This window comes from Sturnira hondurensis, unplaced genomic scaffold (assembly GCF_014824575.4).
Source record: "Sturnira hondurensis isolate 20B ecotype Veracruz unplaced genomic scaffold, ASM1482457v3 Scaffold0015793, whole genome shotgun sequence".
NCBI lineage: Eukaryota > Metazoa > Chordata > Mammalia > Chiroptera > Phyllostomidae > Sturnira > Sturnira hondurensis.
Genome location: NW_028088424.1, coordinates 1,806,311 through 1,829,689, shown reverse-complemented (window position 1 = coordinate 1,829,689; position 23,379 = coordinate 1,806,311).

The window sequence follows — 23,379 nt, the reverse complement described above, 5'->3', positions numbered from 1 at the left end:
CGTGGGCGCATATTCGCGCACAGCGAGACAGACCACGCAGGCCCCAGGGGCCGTACACTCAGGTGCACGGGGACAAAACGCATGGGCCCCGTGACGGTGGCAGCTGTGGTACTGGTGGGGGCCACGGCGGCAGGCGGCAGACAGGGCGCCATTGTTCCTCGTTGACCCCGCCCCCACATACGACGTCACAACTCAGCGACTTAGTTGCCCCGCTCTAGTGAACACCTAGGGCTCCGATCCTGCTACGTAACAGGCATGAACAGCCCAAAAGATGGTGCAAGAAGAACTCAAAGTCCCAGAGCCAGTAACTCTCATCGACCGAGAAATTGCCAGCCTCTCAGAAGCACAGTTCAAGACACTGTTTATCAGGATGCTCACAGAACTGGTTGATTATAGTCACAAATTAGAGGAACATATGAAGGCTAAACTAATTGAAATGAAGGGAGGTGTCCAGGAAATCAGTAGCGATAGAAAGGAAACTGGGACTCAAATCAATGGAATGGACCAGAAGGAAGAACGAAACATCCAACCAGAAAGGAATGAAGAAACAAGAATTCAAAAAAATGAGGAGAGGCTTAGGAACCTCCAGGACATCTTTAAACGTTCCAACATCCGGATTATAGGGGTACCAGAAGGGGGAAAGAAACAGCCACGAGTGGAAAACTTATTTGAACAAATAATAAAGGAGAACTTCCCCAGTCTGGCAAAGGAAATAGACTTCCAGGAAATCCAGGAAGCTCAGAGAGTCCCAAAGAAGTTGGACCCAAGAAGGAACACACCAAGGCACATCATAATTACATTAGCCAAGACCAAAATGAAGGAGAGAATCCTAGAAGCAGCAAGGGATAAGGGGACAGTCACCTACAAAGGAGTACCCATCAGACTGTCAGCGGATTTCTCAAAAGAGACCTTCCAGGCAAGAAGGGGCTGGAAAGAAGTATTCCAAGTCATGAAATCCAAAGACCTACAGCCAAGATTGCTTTATCCAGCAAAGCTTTCATTTAGAATGGAAGGACAGATAAAGTGCTTCTCAGATAAGGTCAAGTTCAAGGAGTTCATCATCACCAAGCCCTTATTATATGAAATGCTAAAGGGACTTATATAAGAAAAAGAAGATGAAAAATATTAACAGTGAAAGGACAGCAAACACACAGTTATTAACAACCACACCTAAAACAAAAGCAAACCAAGAGGACAGCTAGATCAGGAGTGGAACCATAGAAATGAAGAACACATGGAGGGTTAGAAATAGGGGGGTGGGAGGGGGAGAAGGGGGGAGAAGGTACAGAAAATAGCAAAGATGGTAGGTAAAAAATAGATAGGGGGGAGGGCGAGAATAGTGGGGGAAATATAGAATCCAAAGAACTTGAGACACGTGGTTATAAACTAAGGGGGGAGAATGGTGGGGGAGGGAGGGTGCGGGTGGAGGGGAATGAAGGGGGGGAATAGAACAACTGTAATGGTATAATCAATAAAATATATTTTTTTAAAAAAAAGAAGCATAAATGGTGGGCACAAAATAGACAGGGGAAGGTTAAGAGTAGTACCAGAAGTGGAGAAGCCAAAAGACTTATATGTATGACCATGGACATGAACTAAGGTGGGACAATGCTGGTGGGAGGCACAGTGCAGGGTGGAGGAAAATAAAGGGGAGGAAAAAAAATGAGACAACTGTCATAGCATAAGCAATAAAATATACTTTAAAAGAAAGAACTCTTTATTGACGTTAGCAGGCTCACCATGAAGAGAACATGGATGTGACTATGTTGAAAGACGTCTGTAGTTTCAAGTGACTTATTGAGGGGAATTGCAAGGCTGCCATTTCCTCCATAACCCACTTCAAAATATGCCCAGTATTGTTGAAAACACTTGGTTTGACTAGAGGGCCACTTCCAGCCCCACCGCATCTCCCCTGCATGTGGCTTCAGGTGAAGTTTCTCCAGTAGTAGGAGGCTTCTTTAGTTTGGCACCCAGTAGAAAATTTTAAGGATACTTTCAGAAAAGATTTTCATGAAATGGCCAAGCCACATTTTTTAAGTATCTTTGCTTTTTAAAATTGAGCTTTCTTTTCTACATACACACAAAACCCTGCATTTTCTTTAGAGCATTTTCTAAACAGGGAGACTGAAGTACACTCTCAGTCTTCCTGACTTCAAAATGCCATTCTCAAGAATTTTTCTGCAAAAGAAAAGAAGTCATTACAGCTTTTCTGTCCCATTGCTTCACTAATGTAAATGGAACCAGGTACACAGTTTTCATCAGACTTTCCTTTTCTTTGCCAGTTCAAAATAAATTGGGTCTGCAAAAAAATAAATAATAAATAAAGCTAAAATAAAATATTTCGTTCCACTGACATTCTGTGAAATGTAGTATTTTCTTTGTGGTTCCTAAGCAATTTGTTTACTAAATCTATGTAGGAGGGAATAATTTGTATGTTAATTAAGTAAAGTATAAATTATTCATTAAATTTTAGGACAGGTTTTATGATTACCCAAAGTTTTTGCACTATTAACTTCTTTTACCTTGGTATACATGGGGATTATAGCAGTTTTTCAGGAGCTGCATCCTCCCTGGAATTTAGCTATTGTTTCATGTGAGTCTTCATGATTTTCTCGAAACAGTGGTTCTCATTTCTCATATTCTCACTGTTTCCCACAAGGGCATTTTTTAAAATGTGTGGCATCTCACAGGATAACAATATAAGAACAATGTATGAATAACATGTTATGCATGTTAAACTTTACTTCATAACACAGATGTTTAAAAAGGAAGAACAAGTCAAAAACGGGACTCCTGCACAGGGCTTACCACACTGTGCATAACCTGTGTGACAGTACAATCCGTTAGCTATCACGAGGAGTTAAGTATCACTATGGACAGTTAGACCAGCAATCAGACATGTTTGAATTTATCTGTCACCAAAGGCTGCATTGAAGATGGAGAGTAAAAAACTCACATTAGAGCCATTCAGGTTTGCAAAACTTTAGCTAACTATGAAAATGATTCAACTCCTGCATATTGATGACAGTTAGGTGATTACAGTCAGGAATGCTGAAATGCCTGGTTCACCCCCATGAGAACACTCACATTCACTGGTCAGTGGCCACGATGCCTACAGAATTGCCAGACGGCAGCCAGCTACCTCACAGGAGAGTGTGGGGTGACTGATCCCACACTTCTAGTGACGGGTCTAATAGCTCCTATGGTTTCAAAATAGTGGTATAAGTCAAGGGCATTTCCAGAAATCTACAACTGTAATGTGATAGGAAAACATTTGTGATTTCTACTGATGACAAAATCACAGGTCAGGTTAATACTACCGGTTTGTTGTCACATCCGTAATTGAAGGAAATGCTACACTCAGATAGAGGACAGTCTGGTAGTCATACTGTCTGCTGTCTTGTTATCCTTGCAAATAGTCCTTTGTGACACAAGGTTGCTTTAGGTCTAGTGTAAAGGTTATTTTGCCCAGTTTTAACATCCCAGTGGTTTGAGGTATAGGTGTGTAAGGCAGTTCCCCTGGGGTGGCAACTATGGCTACATTTTAAAGCAGCTGCCTTATCATTTTTTGCAAATCTCATAAAGTTGCCATTAAGATTAAATGAGGATGTCTGCCCAAGGTGGAGGCATAGGTAAATACACTGTGCTCCTTTGCACAGCCAAAAGAAGGACAACAACCAATTTAACAACAAAAAGACAACCAGAACTGACAGAAAATCAAACTGTATGGAAGTCCAAGAACCAAGGAGTCAAAGAAGACACATTCACTCAGACCAGTAGAAAGGGCAGAGAAAGGCAGCCAGGGCAGAGAGGACTTGTGGCAAGGCTGCAGCCGACAGGGCAAGCAGTCTCACATTTGTGTACAGATAAACCAGGAGGAACAACTGGGAGCAAGACAGACCACGCAACCCAGAGTTCATTCGGGGAAATAAAGCCTCAAAACCTCTGACTGAAAAAATCTGTGGGGGTTGTGGCAGTGGGAGAAACTCCCAGCATCACAGGAGAGTTTGCTGGAGAGACCCACAGGGTCTGAGAATGTACACAGCCCACACACCTGGGAATCAGCACCAGAAGGGCCCAATTTGTGGGTAGCGGGGGCAGTGACTAAAAGCAGCTGAGAGCCCAGCAAGCAGCACTGTTTCCTCTCTGATCCCTCCCCCAAATACCACAACACAACCCAGCATCATGGGTTGCCCTGCTCTGTGAATACTAAGGCTCTGACCCTTACAACATAACAGGTGCACCTAGACAAAAAAATATGGCCCAAATGAAAGAACAGATCAAACTTCCAGAAAAAAAAATACAACTAAGCAACAAAGTGATAGCCAACCTACCACATGCACAGTTCAAAACATTGGTAATCAGGACACTCACAGAATTGGTTGAGTATGATCACAAAATAGAGGAAAAAGTGAAGGCTATGAAAAATAAAATAAAGAAAAATGTACAGGGAACCAACAGTGAAGGGAAGGAAACCAGGACTCAGATCAATGGTTTAGACCAGAAAGAAGATACAAATATCCAACCAGAACAGAATGAAGAAACGAGAATTCCAAAAAATGGGGAGAGGCTTAGGAACCTCTGGGACAACTTTAAATGTTCCAACCTCTGAATCATGGGGGTGCCAGAAGGAGAAGAACAACAGCAAGAAATTGAAAACTTATTTGAACAAATAATGAAGGAGAACTTCCCCAATGTGGCAAAGGAAATAGACTTCCAGAAAGTCCAGAATGCTCAGAGAGTTCCAAAGAAGTTGGACCTAAGGAGGAACACACTAAGGCACATCATAATTACATTAGCCAAGATTAAAGATAAGGAGAATCTTAAAAGCAGCAAGAGACAAGGAGACTGTTATCCTGAAAGGATTTCCCACAAGATTATAAGCTGGCTTCTCAAAAGAAACCTTGCCGGCAAGAAGGGGCTGGAAAGAAGTATTCAAAGTGATGAAAGGCAAAGACCTCCATCCAAGATTACTCTATTCAGCAAAGCTATCATTTAGAATGGAAGGGCTGATAAAGTGCTTCCCAGATAAGGTCACGTTAAAAGAGTTCATCATCACCCAGCCCTTATTATATGAAATGTTAAAGGGACTTATCTAAGAAAAAGGAGATCAAAAACATCAACAGTAAAAGGATAACAACCTATTAACAACTGAACCTTAAAAACAAAAACTATAACTAAGCAAACAACTAGAACAGGAACAGAATCACAGAAATGGAGATCACATGGAGGGTTATTCAGTGGAGAGGGGAGGAAGCAGAATGGGGGGAAAGGTACAGGAAAAAAGAAGCATAAATGGTAGGTACTGAGTAGACGGGGGAGGTTAAGGTTAGTGTATGAAATGTAGAAACCAAAGAACTTATGTGTATGACCCATGGACACAAACTAAAGAGGGGGAATGCTGGTGTGTGGAGGGGTGCAGGGTGGAGGAGAATGAAGGGTAGAAAAAAGCGTGATAACTGTAACAGCATAATCAATAAAATATATTTTAAAAATTAAAAATAAAAAATTTTAAAGATTAAATGAGATAATATATGTAAAGCTCTTAGCAGATTGCCTGGCACACAGTATAAACATTCAGCAATAGTGGCTTTATTCTTGTTTGAATCTCTATCATAGAGATAAGACAAAACAGATCAACTCGTAAATAATCTGAGTTTGCAGAGGAGGAAATGTGCTCCAAACAGGCTCCAGTGGTGGAACCAGCAGGAGGACCCAGACTGGTGGCTCCTCCTGTGTGCCGTCACCATCACAGCCTACACCTACCCCTATTCTCTGTGCTCCAATAGCTCAGTGCCTTCCTCAAGGATGAAGAGGAAGCAGCAGTCGGATCCTCTCTTCTAGGCCCAGGGTGCACTGAGCTATTGAGTGAATGCAGAGAGGACCAGGGCATGCTCCTCTGCCCCAGGAGAACAGCATTCCCGTGAGCACAAAGGCACACAGCCCAGGAGAATGTCCTAAGTAATCCTGTACTGCCCAACTCTCATCAGGCCTTCCTGGGAAGGACATTCCAACTGGTTATTGAGCTTTCTTTCAACACTGCAGTAGCTTTCTCTGCTCCTGGGACCAGTGCAGATGAACTTCCTCTTAATGGCATCCTCATCATACTGATACCCAAAGATTATGTTGTGAGGATGCAATTCAGAAACAACCTCACATGCATGTACACACACACACACACACACACACACCTGAACAAAAATGTATTCCTTGAGGCATGACTAAAGTTGCAGTTGAACAGCTTCTTTACAACTGAGGAGGGGGAGGAGGACAAGGACGAGGAGGGGAGAGAGAGAGAGAAGCTGTAAGAGGTTCATGTGCTGAAGGAGGGCGGAGTGGGTAGAGGATAGACAACACAATCAATCACTTCAAAAGAGTGTACTTCCCCTGGAGAAAAGGTTTAAGGAAATAGGCAAGTAGACTTACTGAAAAATTCCAAGTCTATTGATTGAAATCTGTTGTATTTCCTCACTATGTGAGAACACATCATTTTTGCATTAGGCCATCGGTTTATACCTTATGTAAATAGAAAACAGAAAAACTTTTCAAGATGTGGGCAAGTCTAGCAGAGATGCCTCATCCTATGGCACCAGGGAGCCCACATCTCCTTCCCTGCTGTCCTTATGATGAATCTCATCCAGGCCCCTCCAGACTGAAGGTCTCCTCTGTCCGTCCATTCACTGATAACAGCAGTCACAATGAGAACCAGCAGCTGCTCCCAGAATGCATCACTCTCTTCTCTGCCTCTTTCTTCTACCAAAGCCGCTCCCTTGCCCCAACCCCCTCTTCTGGCCTCCTTACCCACCCCTGTTCACCACCATTCCCCCAGAAGACAGCCTTCCAGCATCGCCTCCTGCTGAAGCCTCACTGGTGTCCCCACACAGCTTTACAAGCCTCCTCCAGTGGGTTCCAATGCCACTTTGTACCCACTCCTGTTGTGACAATGATCACACTGCTGTAAACTACCACAATTAAGACATATTTTCCCCACATTTTTATGTCCTGAGGTCACTGTACCCACTCTAAAAACACATTTTTTCACATTTGAATGTTTCTGAAATCAAGATGTTTTGTAGCAATGTGTACATTTAGCGTTTTCTTTCTTGGAAAATCTGTTATTATTGATATATTGAGGGTTCATCTTAAAATCAAATAAATAGCCCTGGCAGGTGTGGCTCAGTCGGTTGGACTGTCATCCTGTGCACCAACAGGTTCCCCGGTCAGGGCACATACCTAGGTTGCAGGTTTGGTACTCGGCAGAACACAGGTGGAAGGCAACTGATTAATCTCCCCCCCGCCACCTCTCTCTATTTCTCTCTCTACATATCCCTTCCTCTCTCTCTAAAATCAGCAAATGTAACCTTGGGCAAAGATTGTTTTAAAAATCAAACAACTAATGTTACTTATTCGTGTGTCTCTCCTCTCCACTATGAACTGCAAGAACCAGGACCTGCGTTGTGTTCTGATCCTCTTTGTAATGCTCAGTAAATACACGAGAGGGAGCCAGGAAGGGAGAGAAGAAAGGAGATCTCTTACACTCTGCAGTTGGAGGACATCTGCACATTATGCTCTCACCTAGTTTGGTTTCCCATCAGAAGGCACTGGGGTTTCTCCGCCACAGATCTTTCCTTGGAGCTGGCCTTTTTACTGCTGTCCAGGCAGTCACATCTGCTGCACATGGTCAGCACAACACACGGTTCATCTGCCCCCCATCCCCAGGCACACACTGCAAAGGGAGAAACCAATCAGGAGGAAAGTCAAAGACTCAGAGTCATCCTTCAAGTCATCTTCCCCAGCCAGGGGCGCTCTTCTGTAAACTCCACATCCACAGATAAGAGCTCAGCTCTGCACCCACATCGCATCTCAGCTCCTCGTCTGGCGCACTGAGCATGCCCTGCTCTGGCCTTACCCTTGTCTATCCCACCTTATTTCCCAAGACTCCAGTCAGCTGTTTTTCTCATTTTCAACTCATGTCTTGCCAGTGACATCTCCCCTGCCCACCCCGCCCCAGCTCTCCCATGACATCTTCCTTGATGCCCCTGTCCTCACAGACCTCACTGTCCTCTGAAGAACACTTGCAATCTGAGCTGGGCCAGTCAGCAGTGTTTATACTGTGCCTACACTTCCATAGCATTTCCCACACCAGAGGGCTAAGTATATGTCAGCATTCAAACACATGACTGAAACACATTAATATAGTGATCAACTTTTGGGGGCTCCTCTTCTCTAATATCCTTGGTCTGCCCTTCTTTCTACTACTAGCCCAAATCCCTCTCTCTGAGGCTCCCTGGTGGGTCTCGAATTATATGCCTAATTCTGGTTTTTCCAGGTATTTTGTTGGAGATATGCCTGGACCAGCCTCCAAGTGGCTCACTGACGCTCAGGCCCATTTGATATCTCTGTGAGCCGGCCTCTCCTAGGCTGCTGCACCATTCTTGCAGGTGCTTCTCTGGTCTGGTTGGATGACCATCTTCATGGGTTCCTCTGCAATGCTTCACACATCACGATGCATTAGCAGGGGGAGAAGAGCAGCCACTTGGCACTGCCGGCATACACAGAATTCACAGCCAACTGACTCTACTAGTTTCTGTTGAACTTGACTGCTGTTCAGTCAGGTTTTCCATCCTTTACATGAGCAACTGATCTTGTAAAGCAAGGGGTGCCATTTACATTTGCCCCTATTAAATTCCATCATGTTTGGCCTTACAGTTCCAGCTGACCATGATCATTTTGAGACTTCACTCTGTCCTTCCAATTTGTCAGCAGGGTAGAAAGAAACTTAGTGAATGCAGGCTTTATAGGTGATTCAAGGAAAGAATTAATACCATGTCTATATCAGGGCTTTAATTTGCTTCTTAACCCTGCGATAGCGCTAGGCCTGGCCAGCTGTACTAAAAAGTATATGGTTCAAGTACAGATATAGCCATGGACACCCAATCCCTCTAGGCGTGGCCCTGTCTGACTTCATAGGTTGTACCTAAGACCTGCAGGGGCTCACCCTTGAGCACTGGTATTCATCACTTTGGGTTCAGTACTGAGACCAACAGGTCTCTTCTGTTCCTTCTCCATCTCTGCCGCTGTCCTCACTCTCCCACACTCCTGGGCCACTTCCAGACGCTTTGACAACCACCACTTCTTAGTGTACTCCCTTGGTGGAGAGTTTAATGATCCTGAAGGCCCTAGAAATACATTGAATTAAAACACAAAAGGATAGCAGTGTGCATTTTAGTGAAACAGCAATTAGGAGCGGCAGTCACCGTGTCCTCGAGAGGGCAAGAGAGCTGAGGAGAAAAGAAAGTGTCCTCATAAAGACACTTAATTTCATTGCTACCAGACACAGTTTCCCATTATTGCTCTTGGTGTTTAATGGTTTTATGATTCCATCTATTGATGCTTAGCTAGTTCATTAACTGTGCTGCTAAAAATACAATTATCTCCAACAAAACCTTTATCACTAATAAAAGGGAGGAGAGAAACCCTCCATCACCACCAGAAAGCAGTGGGGTGGACATATCTGTGTGTAGTAATTCCTTGGTCCCAAAGTTTTCATGGAGATTGAGACTATAGCCACACAAGTCTCATGACCCAACTTAAAAATTCAATCAAGAAACTGCTCCATTATTTAGCTTACTCCAACTAACAATTGTACCCAATCGCTTTGAGTCAGCCGAATCAACCTGTCACAACGCTGGTAGCAAATGAGAGATGAAGTCAGTTTAACCATTCATGCATTCAGTGTTATTTACTAAGCCCCTGTTGGGTGCCAAGCCCTGGTTAAATATACAGAGATATGAAACATAGGCAGGGCCCCACTTTCAAGAAGCCAAAAGTCTAGTAGACAGTGAGCATCGGTTGGGATCAGAAGGAGAATCCCAGTTACCGAGCTGGAGTTCCATGTGGACCTCTACTTCTAATTTGGAGTGGGGAGGAGAAGCAGGTACTGAGCAGGGCAGAAGAATAAAATGGCTTTCCACCCCACTTAGCATAAAAGAATAAAAGCCTTTCCTGGCCCCCCAGACGTTGTAGGGTCTGTGTTTAAGCCTACACGTTTGACCTCTTTTCTGAGCTTATAGGAGGTGAGAGGGAGGCCAGTGCAAACAACCCAGGTCTGCAGTCAGGAGGGAGCGGGCCTAATAAACACTTGTGTAAAGATTTCTAGGTGGCTTGCTTGTTCTAACGGGTTTCCAGTTTTCCTTTCTGGAACCCAAACTGGTTTTGGCAGCCGGCTCCCTGGCTTCATTTCCTACTACTTCTCTCCTTACACTCTGCTCTGGCCTCTGTGTTATTCCTTGAGTGTAACAGGCCCCAGGGCCTTTGCATTTGCTGAGTCTCTATCTGGCATACACGGAGTTCACAGCCAACTGACTCCACTAGTTCCTGTTGAACTTGACTGCTGTTCAGTCAGGTTTTTCATCCTTTACTCTTTTTTCATCCTGACTCTTCCCCCAGACAGTGTCAAGGCTCACTCCCTCACTTCTCAGTGAAATACCCCTCTCAGCAAAACCTTTCCTGCCCACCCACCTACTCCCACCACTGCCTAGTCCCTTCCCTGTTGTATTTTCTTTATGACTCTTACCACCACCGGAGATATTAAATACTCTACATTTTTATGTTTGTTGGTTATTTCTCCACTAAAATGTGTGCTCTTAAAGGGCAGGGACTTTTCTGTGGGGTTCACTGATGACTCCCCAGCACTACCACAGTGCCTGGCATTTAGAAGACAATTAATAGTTATTTGCTGATTGCCTGTACCTATTTCCACCTACTGTCTCTCAGCCCCGAGCCCATCCCCTGCATGCTACGCTATAATGCCTTTACCAGCTGACATCCTCAGAAGCTTTCTCAACAAAGATGCTGAGGGTGAACAGAAGGCAGGAGAGGAGGAGAAGCTGTTGTTCTTCCTCTATGTCTTGCACTCTTTCTTTCTTTCTTCTTTTGGTGGTGTCTCTAAATCACTGTGTTATTTCTGTAATTCCAAATCCAGAGCCCCTCCTCGGTGGTGGCTGCTCCTCCCATGTGTTCCCCAGCCCCAGCTGTGGTCACTCCTTCCAGCAGTTAATGAGCTCTGGAGGGCTCCACAGCCTCCCTTTGTTGGCCCAGCCTTCCAACACCCACATGCCCCACAGCCTGTATCAGACCTCCTCTGTTTGATATGCTTAGTGTGACTTCCATTTTTCTGACTATATCCTGGCAGATAAAATAAACTTAGGAAGGGGAATCAAAGCACAAGCACAGTCTATAGACCAAGCCAGTACAGAGAGAAGGGGGCAGCTCCAGCAGGAGCTGTCCCCTCCTTCCCAACTCCAAGAGGAGCAACGAAGCCCTAAGGACACCGATGGGGCCAACCAGTGGAGACAGGTCTGCCATCCGCCAGCTGAAGGCTGACCCCACTTGATGGTGGGGCAGACAGTGAGGATATACCTGGCCTAGGTCAGGCTTGACTTCCAAAGGCCTGAACCATAAGTAGAGCCCAGTAGTACAACCAACTTTCTCTCTGGCCCAGGCCCAGGAGAGGCTGCAGTGCAGGCTTTGGGTCCACTGTGTCAGGGTGGTCATCGGGACGTTACCATGGCAGTCATTTAATTGTGTCGGTGGTTATTGCTTCTTACCTCATGTACTTGTCCCTCAGGAATTCGTCTCTGTGGAGACAATTCACAGCTTCTTTATGCACACCAATGTGTCTGAGGTTAAGGCATATGAATTTCACTGGTAATTGACACTCAAATTTTTCCTGAAAAGTTGTTATCTATAGTCCATCTCATAATCAATGGCATCTTAAAATTGAAAGACTATGGTGTTAACCAAAAAAGCCCCAAATACCTTAACATGTGCCAGGCCCTGTCCCACTTACTATGTTTCAGTGCCTTATCATTTCTTCCTGGAAGCAGTCCCATGAAGTGTTATCATTCCCATTTCTACAACTCAGATGCCGAGGCCAAAGGACTGCAGCTCACTCACTGGTGGAAGAGTTGGCAGTGAAGCCTGTGTTCCGTCAGGCTGGCCAATCATGCTACTCACCCTCACACCTTTGACCAGGAGGAGGGCCTGAAAGCAGCTTCTGAAATGATCTTTTGGTTTTAGGGCTCTCCCTACCCGCACCCAGCAGTCAGACCTAGAAGTGAGACCTAGAAGCAGAGCAGAGAAGACACTCATGGGGGTTCAAACTCTTTCTGAGGTCTTCCCAATGGAGTCATGTCACCTCTGGCCAACCCACCCAGTGAGTATGTCCTCTGCAAGGTCTCTGCGAGGCAGAAAGAAATATTAGAGCCATCTGTGCCCTTGGGGGGTGGGGCTCAGAAACGCTAAGAAGATAGATAGGTTGACAGGAAAAGATAAATGACAATTGGTGGTTCTGTCTAATGCCAAAGGGATAGGACAAGTGTGTGTGTGAGGTACCACCAGAGAGAGAGAGCTTTCCAAGAACACAAGGCATCAGTACTCCAACTGCTGTTGGGGACAGTTTCTGAATGTGGCTGCCTTGGGGTCCTCACAGTGCGCTCACAGTGTAGGTTTTTTCACCCCCATTTTACAGACACCCTGGATCCTACAGCTGATGAGCAGTCAGCCTGTATTTGAACCTCTGTGTGGCTGACCTTCCGAACCCACAGTCCTTCAACCACAGTCATCCATGTGTGTGTGTCAGCATGCTACCACATGCTCACTCACACATATGCAGGTATACACATGCCTTACTACTGCCTACAAAGGCAATTATTTTTTGGAAAAAACAACATAAAACACACTGCCAGGTGGGTTCAAAGAAGTCAAATCTTCCCTAATCTTTACTATGTATTTTATTGTTTGCAAAGAGAATGGGTTTCTGGGAGCTTTGTTTTGTTTTGTTTTGTTCTGCTGAGAAATCTGGTTTGAAAGTGAAGCAAATAAGTTGTAGAACGTGAAATTTGCTTATCACTTGACACACAGGTTTGTGCAGAAACGGGGCTTCAGAAAGAGTGATTTGGTCCTCAGCTCCGGCCTCAGCCCCAGGGACCCAGCCCTGTTTGTCGTCGAGCTGGAGCACATGGGGAAGAGCCGGTTAATACGTGCCAATCCACAGGGACTCCCCACCTGGCCGCCAGAAGCCTCAGGCACAGCTCCTCAGTCATGTAACAGACATGCACCCAACACCTATCAGGCACCAGCCACTAGAGATAATAAAACAGCTCTGCTCTCAAGATGTGCAGGCTGATGAAGGAGAATGAACCAAACCTAATCATTACAATGCAATGTAAGAAGTGATATAACACAGTCTGTGGGAGCATCCGGGAGGAAGCGGCTAATTCTAAAGGAGTGAGGGGAGCAAAAAAAGGTGTTAAGAAAACTAACAAAACGGGAGATATATAACCAGGGCTTTGAAGATTAAGGAAGATTTTCTTTCACAGACAGATAAAAGTGGGAGAATACCTGACAGATGGCATAATAAGAACATAAGCAAAAGCGGGGAGAACTGAGGGTGCAGGGTAGAGTGGGTAGTATGATGAAACTGGAACAAAATTACAGTGGGTTGGAGGTAGGTTGTGGGTCTGACCTGGAGAATTAGTTCTACATTGATGAGTTGTTATTTTCTTGTTTTGTTTTGTTTAACTCATGCTCAACCACAGACCGATTTATTTCAGAACTTGCCTTAACTGATATTTTAATCACATGCTTATATCCTGCAAAAATTTCAAATGAGCAGGTATCTGAAATGAGATAATGTATATGAAAGCATTTAAGAGAACTGTGAAGTATTATGCAAACTATTGCTAATGTTGTTTGTGTTGTTCTAAGATTCCTGTGGCAAAGTACTCACTGAGCCTTAGTTGCACACAGCTGGGCCAGACACTGAGAGGGGAGTGCTGGGCACAGAAGGACTCACAGTACCTTCCCAAACACCTCCTTGTAGAGCATGATTGCTCACCAGCCATCAATGCAAGCATGTTGGTACTTCTTTGAGTGAGGAGGAGGCACTTAGACCTACACCCTTCCAGGGTGGGCCCCTCATTAAACCACAACTCTAGCTTGACAGTGTTCTGTGTCTGAAAAGTAACAGTTTCTCACCCCAACTCTCCACCTGGGTGACTTTGGGCAGCTATGACCTCTGGACCCCAGTGTCCTCACTGGGAACATTCAGAGATAATGGTGAAGGTCCCATAGTTTTGTCAGCTCTCTGGGGCCTTTCCACAGAATTCAGAAGAAGAAAGTCTTTTCACATCAGCCTCATGTAGTTGTGCTGGCCTCAGGAGGGCAAGAGGGCCCAGGAACAGTGCAGAGAATAAAGGAGACAGGTGTGGACGCTCCAAGACTATGAGTCCCGATCTGGGCTTTGCCCCCATGCAGAGAATAAAGGAGACAGGTGTGGACGCTCCAAGACTATGAGTCCCGATCTGGGCTTTGCCCCCATGGACTTGGGTGTATTACTGAACAGCAATTGACTGGCTCAGTTTTTCCTCCCCTGCCAAAAAAAAAAAAAAAAAGATCGTTGGGAAAAAAAAACAAATCCCAGCTCAGCTTATCCAATAGTCAATACCAGATTGCTGTATCCATTCATTCATTCAGTGAACATCTATTGAGTACTTAGTACTTGCTAGCAATGTACAATGTACTAGGCTACAAAGAGCATTTTAAATAATTTTTAAGTCAAATATTTTAAAAATAATAATAAGATATGGCCTCTCAGAATTTTAGCCCAGCTAAAAATATAAATATTTCCTTTTTAAAGTCAGTGATTTACCTGATGTCTGTTGAAGTAAACGGACAATTACAAAACAGTAAGATAAGTGCTACTGTCGAGTCTAGATTTTAGAACAAGGAACTGGAAGAGAACCAGGCATGTAATCTATGTTGAATAAACATTCGTTGAATTAACAGAAGCCATAAAAACAGGGCATTGTGAAAGTACCTAGGAGAGGTAGGATCAAGGAAAGCTTCCTAGGGGCATGATCACTGACGCCACTTAAAAGGAAACCTGGGCTGAGGGGCTGGCAAGAGGCCCGCGCTCTGGGAAGGAGGAGGCAAGAGAGCAATAGATACCTTCCCATCCTGTTTTGCTATTCAAAGGTAGGCTGAGGTAATGTAGTGTCAACACTGCATTTGCCTAGAGGTGCCCAGGTGAATTTAAGATATTTCAGATCTGGGGTAGTGGGGCCGGTTACAGGAGCAGGAACAGTCCCACTGAAACCGAAGTGCTTGCAAACATGGCCGCCTGGCCTTCTCACCTGCCTGCCGAGGGGGCCCGTTGCTGGCACCTTGTGGCTGGCACCTGGTTTTCACTGAGTCACAGCTGTCTTGTTCAGTAGAAGCACAGTAGAGTCCAGGCCTAAATTACTTGTTAGCTCTCCTTTCTATGACTTCCTGATGGAATCATCTTGTAAAGCATATGTCTTCATTTCAGAAGGAGGCCAGTTCTACCAACTTACTCTTTTATCCATGCAGAATTCTAATCAGGCAGAAAACTAGGGTGATCTCCACTTTTTAATCGGTGGGAGTGCAAGCTTGCACAATGGCTTTGGGAAAGTGGTTGGTAATTCACATGGGCACGTGGCAGAGGGAAGAGCACTAGCTTTGATGGGAACCAAAACTGCAGTTGACCCTGCAGTCAACCACTCACTAGCTCTGCGGCACTGGGCAAGATGCCGAACATCTTCTCTGCCCCAGTGAAGTCCTCTGCGAGGTGATATGACCTCCAACAGAGGGGCAGAGCACAGAATGCTCAGAAGCTGAGGGTAAATTGTTAGTTAGCAGTGCAGTAGATGCAGTGCCCATCTTACCAAAACTACATACTGTTGGATGCTTCTGGTAGGTCATCTTCGAAGAGCCCACTGTACTAGTCAGAGCCTAACAGGAGAAGAAGTGGCACTTAAGTTAGATCATTTGAACAGTTTAATAAACAGATTATGTATGAAACTGTGGGCAAGGTAGAAAGAGACCTTAGGGTATAATGCAGTGCTCTGGAGCTAATAAGAGCCTAGTCCTGAAGGGGCGAGGGCAAGAATGGTTACCACAGCCCAGGTACAGAGGGCAGTGTGTAGAACTTCCCAACAGGAGCTGTGACCTTTAAGAGAGAGATGCAGCCAGATAGTGGCAACACCACAAGAAGGGAACCAGGGGAATAATAACCCAAACTCTCTCTTCTACCTCTCTCTGGTCTCCTTCCAGTGATCCTCATTGGCCAAACTCACAATAGATGCTAAGAAATAAGGGAGCTCTTTAATGCATTCTTTACAGGTCCACCTTCTGCTGGGGCCAGAACAGACTGAAGAGGGTTAAAGATTAGATCTGGAGGGACAAACAGAAGACACTTAGCATACTCCATAAAACAACTCACAAGAGAAGGAGTCAACTTGGAGTATGTACCAAAACAACAAAAACAGCAAGAGCATGATGGTCCCAGTCAAATAAGATCTTTCCTCCCTCTGACCTCTCCTTGGTGTTCCTGCCAACCCCAGAGGGGTCAGAAACTACAGATGGTCAACAGAGTTGAAGGCAGGAGGCACATAGCAGGAAAAGAGAGCGCTCCCCTCTTTCCCTCTGTAGGCTTTCAACCTGATGTGGACCTGGAGAATGTATTAGGGTAGGCTAGCTTCAATAACAAAGAGCCCCAGACACTTAGTGACTAAACATAATGGAGGTTTATTTCTTGCTCATATAATAGTACAGGAAAGCTCCAGGTTGGGGTAGTGAGGAAGGCAGGAGGCTTTCCTGCACAGTTATTCAGGGCCCCTGGCTGAGCATCCTTAACACCCAACTTCCAACAGCACTCTAGGGTCACTCTCATCTCAGTCAACTGGAAAGAGGAAACTATGTGAGGAGCAAATATGGCAAGTTTTTGAGGGGGCAAGCCTAAAAATGAGACATTTCCTTTTTACTCATATTCCACTGGCTAGAATTCAGTCACACGATTATTCCTGACTGCTGGGGAGACTGGGAAACATAGTCCACTTAGCAATGCAGGTGATCAGAACTCTCATTATAATGGAAAATGGAAAAAGCGGATTTTGGTGGACAGTTTCCAGTCTCTGTTACAGAAAATCTTTAAATTAAAGTCTGAAGTTTGATGCTACTTGGAATGAACATTTAAATTATTGAAAAGTCTGTTTTGTGCTTAGAAGTGGCAAGAGAATTTCATTGACAGTGGTAGAAGTAGCCATGAGACCTGACCTAGAGACTGTCAGAGGAACAAAGAAGTTTAGCCAGGCAGCAGGTTTGAACAACAATTTGGAAGTAGTTTGTGTATACTCAAGGAATTATCACTTGTTCAGTGTACCAATTTCTCTGTTATCCTTTTGTAATCAGAATGATAATATTTTTCTCCCTTTTTATTTCCATGAAAGAATGTTATTGTAATAAATATAACTTTTAAGGGGAGAAAAGTATAAAATGTACTTTTTTAAAAAGCCAGTAAAGTTACCATATGTTCTTATTCTGGTTACATTTAGTTCTTTACTGACTCCTAGTACTTTCTGCTTTAAAAAACTATGTTCACCCCAACACTGAGCTGATGACCGGCTTAGCCAGTTCAGGCTGCTATAACAAATCACCACAGACTGGATGACTTAAACAATAAGCATTTATTCCTCACCATTTGGAGACTGGAAGCCTGAGAGCAGGGTGTCAGCACGGCCAGGTTGTGGTGAGAGCCCTCCTCCAGGCTGCAGACGCCAGCTTCTACTGACCCTCACATGTCAGAAGGAGGGCACATGAGCCCTCTATGGTCAGTGCCTTAGAAAAGGCACTGACCTTCTTCATGAGAGCCCCATACCCACACTCCTTCCCTAACCCTATCCCAAAGGACCACCTCCTAAAACTATTACCTTAGGGGTTAGGATTTCAGCATGTGAATTTTGGAGGACACAAACACTCAGTCCATAACAACCCCCTTGTCCTGGCTGGTATAGCTCAGTGGACTGAGCATGGGCTGCGAACTAAAGGATCAATTTCCAGTCAGGGCACATGCTACGGTTCCTGGCCAGATCCCCAGTGAGGGGCACGTGAGAAGCAACTACACATTGATGTTTCTCTCCCTCTCTTTCTCCTTTCCTTCCCTGTCTCTAAAAATAAATAAACAAAATCTCTTTTAGAAATTTCCAATGCCTTGTTATGTACAAAGACAATGGTCAAGGCAGTCAAGGAAGTGAGCTAAGGGCAGCAGAACAGAGAATACAGGCTAAATCAGGGGTCCATCAAGGTGAAGCCCTCACTAGTAATATCTAGCTAGAAGCAAAAACTTTTTATGGAAAATTATAGGAGAGTTCTGGCTCAAGATCCAGGTAAAAGTGGTAAAGAGTCTGCCAGCAATAATAGGGCCCATAGATGTCCTCCTGAGACCTAGTTCAGGGACAGCACTTCGGGCTGAGTGTGGCTTAGTCCTTCTTCGGTTCTAAGTAAACCTCCCCACTACTCATGTACCCTCTTCCAAGCCCAACTCCACTGATATTATCATCTGCATTTGATATCCAACCTATAAATGGTGGAGTCAAAATTTGAACCCAAGCCAGATCCCAAGTTGGTAAGGGGTGAAAATACACCCATTGCCTATTGACAAGACAATACATGTAGAGTGCTCACCCTTGCTGTATTCATTTGCTAGGGCAGCTGTAACAAGACGCCAGGGTGGCTTAAACAACCAGACTGTACTCTCTCACAGTTCTGGAGGCTGGAAGTCTGAGATCAAGGTGTCAACAGGTCCGTTCTTCCTGAGGGCTGTGAGGAAAGGATCTGTCCCAGGCCTCTCTCCGTAGCTCATGGAAGGCCATCTTCTCCCCATGTCTTCACATTGACACCCCTCTGTGTGTCTGTGTCCAAATCTCTTCTACGTATAAGGACACCAGTCATATTGGATTAGGGCCCACCTAAAGACCTCGTTTTGCTTTAATCACCTCTGTAAATATCCTGTCTCCAAATATGGTCACATTTTGAGGTACTGGGGGTTAGGACTTCTACATATGAAGTTGGAGGGAGACAGAATTCAGCCTATCACACCAGCTAAACGGTCATAGTTTTTACTATGATCCTGGAATTCAAGGACACCCAAAATCTCAAGCCCCAACTCACCTTTTCACCCATCTTTATCATGTCCCATATACTAATCAAACTCTCTCAGTCACTGTTAGCCGAAACACCTTGAACTCTCCTTCCTCCACGCTTTTCCTGTACTACAATCTACCTGTGATGACGGCATACCAAAACCTCCTGTTCGTGTAAGACCAGCTCAAAACCACTTAGCCCTTGACCGTTCTCACCAACCCAGCCATTTGAAAGGAAGCAAGGAATAAACAGTTATGAAACAGTATGTTTTCACCAGCGTGATGTTTTATTCTCTCATATTCCCCTAAAACTGACAGGTTAGGTCATTGAAGTTCAGAGTGGCTAAGTACTGTATCCAAGTTCACTCAGCAAGTGAAGGCAGGAATGTGATTCCATCTCCACCTGTCTCATTCCAAGTCCAATGGTCTCCCCCTCCTATGGGGGAGACCCTCCTTTGCCCCCTCCTTTGCCAACTCCTATGGCAATTCAGGCCTGAAGTACTCACCTGCCAGTGAAAATTTCTGTCTTCATTATCACCTGGAGCTTTTACTTTGAGCTTTTGTTAAGTCTTTAGTATCCGTTTTCTATTTGCATGTCTTTTCTCACCAACTGTATTTTCAGCATCTTAATAACAGGAATGAATGTTTTTTTCACTTGTATCAATCCCTCACAGCCACTGGCAAGGCTCAATAGAGATGACTGATGTTGTTTTAGGGCCAGGTAGAGGAGGGTTATTCTCTGAATTACCTAAAAGGCACACCCACTCCTCCAGAAGAAAAAACACTTGTGCCCCACAGAGCTGGGCTCCAGCCAGCAGGAGAGATGGGCCTCTTTCTCTTCTTCCTTCATGAACTAATTGATGCCACATGTTTGGCCACCCCCTCCCAGGCCCAGGCCGCTTGCAGACCTTATGCTTGGGCAGGCCACCCCCAGAGCTTAGCTTCCAGCAGCAAGGATGGTTATCCGCACTGACACATTTGCTTCTGCCCTTGCTGTTTCCCCCTTCCTTTCCTGTCCCAGTCTCCTCTCTCTCCTCCTTCTAGGACCTCCAGGTTGAATGAAGCTAACCTCTATTATTTAGTGGTCACTGTAGGCCGCCACTATTCTAACCACTTTGTATTTGTAACCACTACATCAAAAAAACGGGACTCAGGAAATGGTATCCTAAAGGTATTCTTACTTTGAGTCCCACAGTTTATCTTCACCTCCTCAGTGGGGGTGACCCTTTTTGGATGAAAACTCCAACCATCTACATAGTCTTCTATTCACTATTATGTAATAAAAAATTCTACAGTCACTTTAAAATGCAGAGTCCAGCACAGGCTGTGAACCAAAGTGTCGTTGGTTCGATTCCCAGTCAGGGCACAGGCCTGGGTTGCAGGCCAGGTTCCCAGTGGAGGCCATGTGAGAGGCAATCGCACATTGATGTTTCTCTCCCTCTCTTTCTCCTTCCCTTCCCCTCTCTCTAAAAATAAATAAATAAAATCTTTTTTAAAAAATAAAAAATAAAATTCAGAGTCCTAAATCAACAATTACAATGGTCAGATCCCACACTAGATCCAAAACCTGAAAGCTGACAATGCAGAGTTCAATTGTTTCCCCCTCCCAGCTGGGCTCTGCAGCATGTGGGCTCTTTGCAGCCTGTGTGACTTGGGAAGCAAGCAAGGAGAGTATGGGGGGCTGTGGGTGCACCTATAGTGGCAATGGAGGTGACCACTCAAATCTCCTTCAGGAGAACCTGCTGTGGGGAGCAGACAGAGTTGACTGACAGCCAAGCTGTCACCCACCTCCACATCTGCACCAAAGCCATGTTTCCCAGGGCTCGTCCCAGCTAAAGGCCAAGTACAGGAGGGTGCTAGAATTGGGCTATTTTTTGCCTGCCAGGGAACACTTTTGATGGGCAACCTTTGCTAGCAGACTAGTTAGGGACCAACTAGAGGACTAGATGAAGATGCTTAAGGGACTAGCTAAGGTACTAGCTAGGTCACCCAGACTTGCTCAGCATGTCCCTGAGGTCTGAGATTCTTCCTTCCCAATTCTCCTTCCTTTGCCTCCTACATCAAAGACTCTCCTTCCACCTAATCTTGCTTCCTCCCCTTTATTTCTCATAGATATTTCCTCAAATAAATCTCTGCTTCTCAGGGATATGACTGGTGCAAGCCTTTCTTTCTTCCTGCCTGGCAGTTTCTACTCCTCCCCAAGCTAAAGGAGCCCATGACATCTTGGGGAACAGGTGAAGTCAGCCTACCTTGTGTCTCTTAATTCCTCCCATCTTACTTGGCTATTCCTTTGCCAGTGAGGGAGTAGGTAAATGGGTAGGAAGGTAAGTAATTACTTGATGGCTTCTAACTTAAGATGACCTCTCATTCTCTGGACCTGTCAGGGCTTTAAAGCTGACATTGTTTCTCATGTGGCACTTTCATGTGAGCAGTGCCTCTTCTTCCAGCCTTTCCTATTCTCCCCTTCAACCCCAGTGCATTAGTCAGGGTTCTCCAGAGAAACGGAACCAACAGCATGTGAATGGATACATAGATGGATAAATGAATAGATGGTTGGATGGATGGGTGGGCAGGTTTATTATAAGGAATTGGCTCATGCAGTTATTGGAACAGTTAAGTTCCAATACCTGCCATCAGCAAGCTAGAGCCCCAGCAGAGTTAATAGTGCAGTTCCAATCCAAGTCCAAAGGCCTGAGAACCAGGCAAGCCAGTGGCATAGATTCCAGCCCCAAAGCCAGCAATGTTGAGATCCAAGAAGAGTGGATGTTTCAGTTCAAGTCTGAGGGAGGAAAAGACCAATGTCCCAGCTCAAAGTAAACAGGCTGAAGAGTTCACTGTTAGCCTTTTTGTTCTATTCAGATCTTCAACTGATTAGATGAGGCCCACCCACACTAGGAAGGACATTCTGCTTTATTCAGTCCACCAATTCAGATGCTACTGTCATTTAGAAACACCTTCATGGACACACCCAGAATAATATTTGGCCAAATATCTGGGAGTTCCATGACCTAATCAGGTTGACACATAAAATCAATCATCACACCAACAACTGCTCTCCAGGGGAACACTCTCGGTCCATTAGTGCTGCTGCGGGGGACTCTCTCTTTACAGCATCTCCTTCAGGCTCACTCTAGCACAGCTTCTATCTCTGGCCCAGGATGCAATACTTTTGACCCGCTAAAAGAGGAGCGTGTGGTTGCCTCCAGATGTCAACCTTTACTCTACTACCACAGGCGTGAGCCTTGCAGCAGTCCCCTGTGTCCCCAGTGGCAGGGGTCTTTTCTAGGTCTCTGAGTGGTCCTCACCTTTCCCCAACTCCCTCTGGGGATTAGGGAGAACATGGGAGGACCCCCAACTCCCCAACAAGTCTCTCAGAAAGAGACCTACTGAATCTCTCACAACCCTTCTGTATCCTCACTGGGGTGAGGGGGTTCAGGACATGGCCAAGCAGCGGCTAGTCATCTACACCATACTTCTACATATGCTGTGGCTCCTCCTTCGGATTGCAGCCTCTATTGTATCTTGGCGCCATAGTGGAAACTTTTTAAACATCCTGTTATATAGGTACTTGCTCCTTTAAGCCTCGCAATAGCCTTGTAAGGTAGATATCATTATCCCCATTTTATAGGTAGGGAAATTGAGAAACAGAAAGGATAGCAATTTGTTCAATGTCACGCAGCTATGAAGTGGCAGGACTGAGATTTGAAATGCAAATGTCCAGTCTTTAACCGCTGCATTTTGCTTACCCTCATGCTATGGGGAAGACGGAGACGGCAATTGCACATCATTATTTTGTCTCCCTCAGGAAAGCGTTTGTCTGAGTGAAGATATAACCCAGTAGCCTTCATGTGTTCAGATAGTATTGCCTTCTAGTCAGATGCATCCTGCCCACAATAGGTCTCAGTTTGATGGGCACTTGATTTGGTCCCTTTTTCTCTGTTTTTCTGGCCTTATCTGTCCTTTTTCTTTGGATCCTCAGTTTCCTTATTTATAATATGGAGATACTATCAGATCCACTTCTCATGGCCAAGATGAGAATTAGCCATCACCTGTATTATTAATATAACAAGAACAGTTTGGGTGACTCTATGTAACCTGGCAGCCAAGGAGAGTGGACTGGAATGTGCATGTGTGAACAGTGACAGCTTCACTGTACTAGTCTGTGTGAGGATGTGTACTGTGTGGCTGTCCCATTCAAAATGATGGAGTAGACCAACAAATCTGCATCAAACTGCATTAAGCTTGAACATTCCTCTGCAGAAGTTATTCAGATGATTCCGAAGGCTTTCAGGAACAATGCAATGAGTGCAGCCCAAATAAACATGTGGCATGGATGCTCCAAAGATGGTTGAGAATCTGTTGAAAGTGATACAAA